The following is a 5,620-nucleotide window of genomic DNA, read 5'->3' on the forward strand; positions in this document are numbered from 1 at the left end:
GTATAGCCTGGAGAAAAGAAGATAAAGAGTGGATATGATCTCCATGTTTAAACATTTGAAAGGGTGTCCTGTTGCGCAAGGAGCAGGCTTGCTTTTTGCTGACACCGAGAAAAGGAGACACCGCAATGGATGCAAGACACAGGGAAAGAGGTTCCACCTAAACCTTAGGAGGAACTTTGTGACAGTAAGAGCACTTTGACAGTGGAATATACTCCCTTAGAGTTTGGTGGAGTGCTCTTCTTTGGAGGTGTTTAAAGAGAGGCTGGATGGCCATCTCTTGGGGGTGATTTGAATGTGTATTCCTGCATGGCAGAAGGGGGTTGAACTGGATGGCCCTTGTGGTCTATTCCAACTCTATGAGTCTATAATTCTAGTGGAACCATAGCAACATGATAATAATGAAAGGGCCCTCAGTCTTTATAGAAAGAGCCATGGATTCAGGTTCCTTACCTACAGAAGCCACATTTTCATAATTGTCCATCATTACAGAATTGTACAAAAGTTTCTGTTTCGCCGTCAACAGATTCCATTCATCCTTGGAGAAATATACTGCCACATCGGCAAAGGTCACCTGAAATAGAAAATAGCCCTCATCCAGAGAGTGACAAAGAAAAGGGGAGGAAAGCACATGGTGTTTCCCAAATGTTATTTCATCACTTCAGAAATAAACTTTAAATTCTGTTAGCAAGCAAAAAGCTACTGCCTTTCAGATCAGTTTGTCTTGAATCCTTTCAATATTATATGCAATGTAATAAACAATATAATTTAGGCCATGGCTGGGATATTGAGGGTGGATTAGGATACTGACTATCCCAACACATAGAGTACATGTAGCCACAAAAGAATTATGGTGCATTTAGCCATTTCTTGCCACATTTCAGAGGCAAATGTCATTTTAAAAAACAGTTCTGGGGAGCATTCTGGACTTGAAGGCCACTGGGCCACCCCCAATTTAGATCCAGAGATGGTCTCCCATATCCCCAACATTTCACAGACAGGAAAAGCAAGGCACATGTGGACAAGCAACACCAGAAGGTGGTGAGGATGGCCAAGGTTGTTTAGGAGGAAGATCACACAAGCTAGGAAGGGCACAGCAGTTTGCTTTTGCTTCAGCCTCCTGGCAAGGGAAGACCCTGGCAACTTATCTCCTCTGCTGTCCCCATTTTTGAGTTGATGGGGTGCAAATTCCTTGGAAGTTCCTTTGCAGCAACCCAAGGCAGCTGAGGAGAAGGGGCAAAGTGGGAGGAGGAGAGAGAAACCGGGACATTTTTGAAAGCCCCTGAAAAAGTGGGGTGACAGAGGATTAACCAGGACTTTCTCTGCCAAATTGGAACAATATGTTCTCCGCTCGCTTTCATGAACAGCCCCAGCAGTGAAACAAATGAAACTAATAGTCAGGATGTCAACTCACCAAAGAGTTGTTGTACTTCGACAGCCTCTTTCTCTTGGAGCCCAACTCCCTCTGCTTGGCCTCTGTGTTGGCCATTAGGTTGTCCTGGTGGCCCTGCACCTGTGTCTCTTTCAGCAAAATATGGCCCAAGGCTGTGTAGAAGGAGACTGAGATGAAGTTCCTGAGAAAAGAGACTAGGGTTAGGCTTGATTTGTCAAGACACAGAGAACAGCATGCTGCTAGTGAGATACGCAGGTGACATATGCCTTTGGGCCAATGCAGAGGTGGGTATCCCCTTCCTCCCTCTTCACCAAACAAAGCCCTCTGGACCTAGCATAGATTCACTGCAGCTCCCCTACACAACAGATACTCCATGTTAAACGCTTTTGACATTGCTGTGTTGCGCAGCACGTGAGGCAACACGTTAACGTATGGCACCAGATTCTCCACCTTGACTGTAGTCAGTAGCTTGTGAGCTGAAGAAACACCTGTCGCTTTCTCAATGAGCAGAGACACTGTAATCTTCTCTCAGATCAGGCTTTTATTCATATAAGAAGTTCCACTGTGTACAACACTATATACATCGACACCATCCACCATCCACACCAGTAACAACCCACTCTGAGGCTCACACTGTCTGACTCTTCCTCAGTGACAGTTGAGAATGACAGTTGACAGTTGCATCAACATTCCAATGATGCACTGTTTAAATGCTGCCACTAGAGCTGTCAATGACTTCCACAACAACTCCACCTAGTGGCCACATGCCTGTCATTTCCTCAGACCTGTTCACCATGGTCCTGACACTCCATGCCTTGTGAGAGTGGAGGGGGGTCAGGGAATGGGAATTGGAGAGGACCCTGGCTATGTCCCTGTCGCTAGATGTGACATGAGCGCATCATCTGCTGAAACCTCCTGACCTCCCCAGTGGCCCTCAGAGGAGAATGCCTTCCTTTTGCTTCTGGCTAGAGAAACACAGCTGCATGCTTCTCCAATGCCTCGCACCCAACACTCTCATGAGGCACGGAATGAACATGGAGCATGGCTTCCACAATTCCCACTTTTCATTTTGTATTCCTTCTCATTTCACATCTATTTTAAACCTCTCCCTCATTTGACGATAAAGACACCATTGAAAAATCTAGACCAGATTCTTTAAGTTTGATCTCTAGTTTTCCTTGCGATTCTTTCAGTACATCTTTCTATCTTAACCATTGAGTTTTCTGGATACTGTTCCTCCCAAAAAGTGCCTCATGTGACGAACACCATGAAGGTATTTTTGGACATATTCTACACTTCTTTTCCCCCCAGATCTTCAACAGAGCTTTTCTTACGAAATGATTTGTGCTTTCTTTATGAACTTTCTCTTTGCCGTAAATTCGGGATCCATTCCACCCAAATCTTAAATGTTCACCCTCCAGACATAACAATTGTTCATTCTCTAACATAAACCATTCTCTAATCCAAACTAAACAACAAGCAGCATCATAAAGTTTTCTTTTTGGTAAACCCAACCCTCCTCTACTTTTGTCATCACAAAGTAGTTTTGTTTTTATCCTGGCTCTTTTTTTATTCCTTTTGCCATAGAGTCAATGGTTTTTCATTCTGGATGATGGGTATCGCTTGAAGCAGAAGCAGTATTTCAGGAAGGAAACTCATTTGGATCAGAGATATTTTTCCTAATAGAGATAAGTGTAATTTCCCCCATTTTTCTAGGTCTTTTCTGATTTCCTTCCTTACTGTCTCATAGTTATTGTGAAACTGATCTGCGTTTTTATTGGTGAAATTTATTCCTAGATATTTAACTTTCTTTCCCACTTTAAATCCAATAATTTCTTCCAGGATTTGTTCTTCCTTTCTTCCATATTTTTTGTTGTTGTTTTGTCTCTGTTTACTTTTAGTCCCGAAACATATTCCAATTCCACTATTACATCCATCAATTCCCTTATGCTCTTTTCTGGGTTCTCCAGGGAATACAAAATGTTGTCTGCAAAGACTCTCATTTTAAACTCAATGTATGTTAATTTTTATTCTATTGATCTTATTTTCTAATCTTATCCTATTATTTACGCTTCAAGGATCAGAATGAACAAAAGGGGTGATAGTGGGAAAGCTTGCCGTGTACCTTTAGAAATCTGAAATTCTTCTGTTTCTTTTTATAGTTAACAGTTTGGCTCTTTGATCTTTATACATTGCCCCTATCTTAAATAAGAAGCTACTATTTCGATTATTTCAAGTGTCGCAAATGACATATCCCATCCTATGTTATCGAAGGCCTTTTCTAAATCGACAAAGTGCAAATTTTTTTCCATTGTGCCTTTCTAAATATTCAATTATATTTAAGACGTTTCGTATGTTATCACTGAGTTGTCTGTGGGGGAGAAATCCCGATTAGTCCTTGTGAATCCAGTCTTTAAGAACCTTTTTGAGTCTATCATAGAAAATAATTTATAATCCATATTTAATAAGGAAATTAGCCTATAGCTCTTTACCTCAGTTGCATCTATATCTTCTTTTAACCGCAAAGTTATATTAGCTTGTTTCCATGTTTCAGGATAATGGTTTCCTTTGATGGCATTTATCGTTAATTTGAGTGGGGTTAACAGTCGATCCTCAAATACTTTATGATAACTGGCGATGAAGCCATCATTCCTGGTGTTTTCCCTTTTTTCCCTTTTTCTTATTACTTCCATGATTTCTGCTGTTGTCATCGGTCCATTTAATATAGTTCTTTGTTGGTCTGAAACTGGCTTTAAGTTAACTTTTCCCAAAAACTCCTCTATTTTGGCTCTAGACGTTTGAGATCCTTTATATAATTTAGCATAGAATTTTTGGAAGACCTTCTTAATTTTATTTTGGCCAGATGTTAATGTCGAATCTTTGTTTATTTCCGTAATCGTGTTTCGTTGTTTCAACTTTCTTATTTTATTGACAAGCCATCTTCCTGGCTTGTTTGCTGGTTCAAAACTCCTTTGTTTTAGATATCTAATTTATGCTTCTTCTGTATAGGTTTATGAGGGAAGATTGCATCCTGGACTATGCTAATTTTGGGGATGTGAAGACCTATGGAAATTCATTTTATAAACCCAGTGAAACAAATATCTCACAAAGCTCTAGTAAACAACATGTACACACACAGTCCCCACACAAAGGACTCACTGGCGCACTGTGCGTCTGGGGTCTGGAAATCCAACTTCCACCTTCTGGGAGGACAATGCTGCCAGAGACTGAATTTGGGGCTTTATACCTGCAAAGCATGGCTCACTCTCTCAACTGCAACCCTTCCACACAATCCTGGACTGAAACATTTAAACAAAGGTCCTCTTTCAGCTCCAGGAATAAAGGCCTACCTTCACTGCAAAGACCCTGATTCCTGCAGCCCTCTCCTGCAGTCCTTTATTGCCGGAGCTTCCCTGGGTCAGAGGCTGTCTCCTCAACCGTAGAGAAGGGTTGCTCTGAGTGCGAAGGAGGAGGAGGTCCACAGGGCTGAGGGAGGAAAGGCAATGGGGAAAGGTCAGTGCCAATGGCCATGGAGAGCAGAAGGTGGCAATGCCTAGGAACCCCTCTGAGTCCCAGCCATTCTAGGAATGAGTGGCAGGAGTGAGTCCAGGGGGCTGAGGGGGTCTCCTTTCCCAAAGAGGGAGGCAAGGACCAGTGCGACCCTCCCCAGCTAGGGCAAAAAGGGAGGGTCTCTTTCCCACCTCTCTCTCCCATCCCCCAAAGCCCAGCCTCCCCACTGACCCTGAGTCCCTGCCTAGCCTTCCTCAGACCCCCACAGGCCCCTTCCTTCCTTCCTTCCTCCCTCCCTCCCTCCCTCCCTCCCTTCCTTCCTTCCTTCCTTCCTTCCTTCCTTCCTTCCTCCCTTCTCCCTCCCTCCCTCCCTCCCTCCCTCCCTCCCTCCCTCCCTCCCTCCCTCCCTTCCTTCTCCCTTCCTTCCTTCCTTCCTTCCTCCCTTCTCCCTCCCTTCCTTCCTTCTCCCTCCCTCCCTCCCTCCCTCCCTCCCTCCCTTCCTTCCTTCCTTCCTTCTCCCTCCCTCCCTTCCTTCCTTCCTTCCTTCCTTCCTCCCTTCCTCCCTTCCTCCCTTCTCCCTCCCTTCCTTCCTTCCTTCTCCCTCCCTCCCTCCCTTCCTTCCTTCCTTCTCCCTCCCTTCCTTCCTTCCTCCCTCCCTCTCTTCCTTCCTTCCTTCTCCCTCCCTCCCTCCCTCCCTCCCTCCCTTCCTTCCTTCCTCCC

The 5,620-nt window shown here is 44.2% G+C and overlaps 1 long non-coding RNA gene across 1 annotated transcript; it reads right to left on the reverse strand.

Moving 5' to 3' along the window:
* Window positions 1-436: 436 nt before the first annotated feature.
* LOC149287160 (uncharacterized) lies at window positions 437-4,954 on the reverse strand. The gene is made up of 3 exons (XR_016277545.1): window positions 4,741-4,954; window positions 1,412-1,571; window positions 437-571 (listed from the first exon to the last, which is right to left on the reverse strand). It is a non-coding gene; the product is annotated as an uncharacterized LOC149287160 (long non-coding RNA).
* Between the last annotated feature and the right edge of the window lie 666 nt (window positions 4,955-5,620).

This window comes from Sceloporus occidentalis, unplaced genomic scaffold (genome assembly GCF_023333645.1).
Source record: "Sceloporus occidentalis isolate IW3139 unplaced genomic scaffold, rSceOcc1.0.p SCAF_64, whole genome shotgun sequence".
Classification (NCBI taxonomy): Eukaryota; Metazoa; Chordata; class Lepidosauria; order Squamata; family Phrynosomatidae; genus Sceloporus; species Sceloporus occidentalis.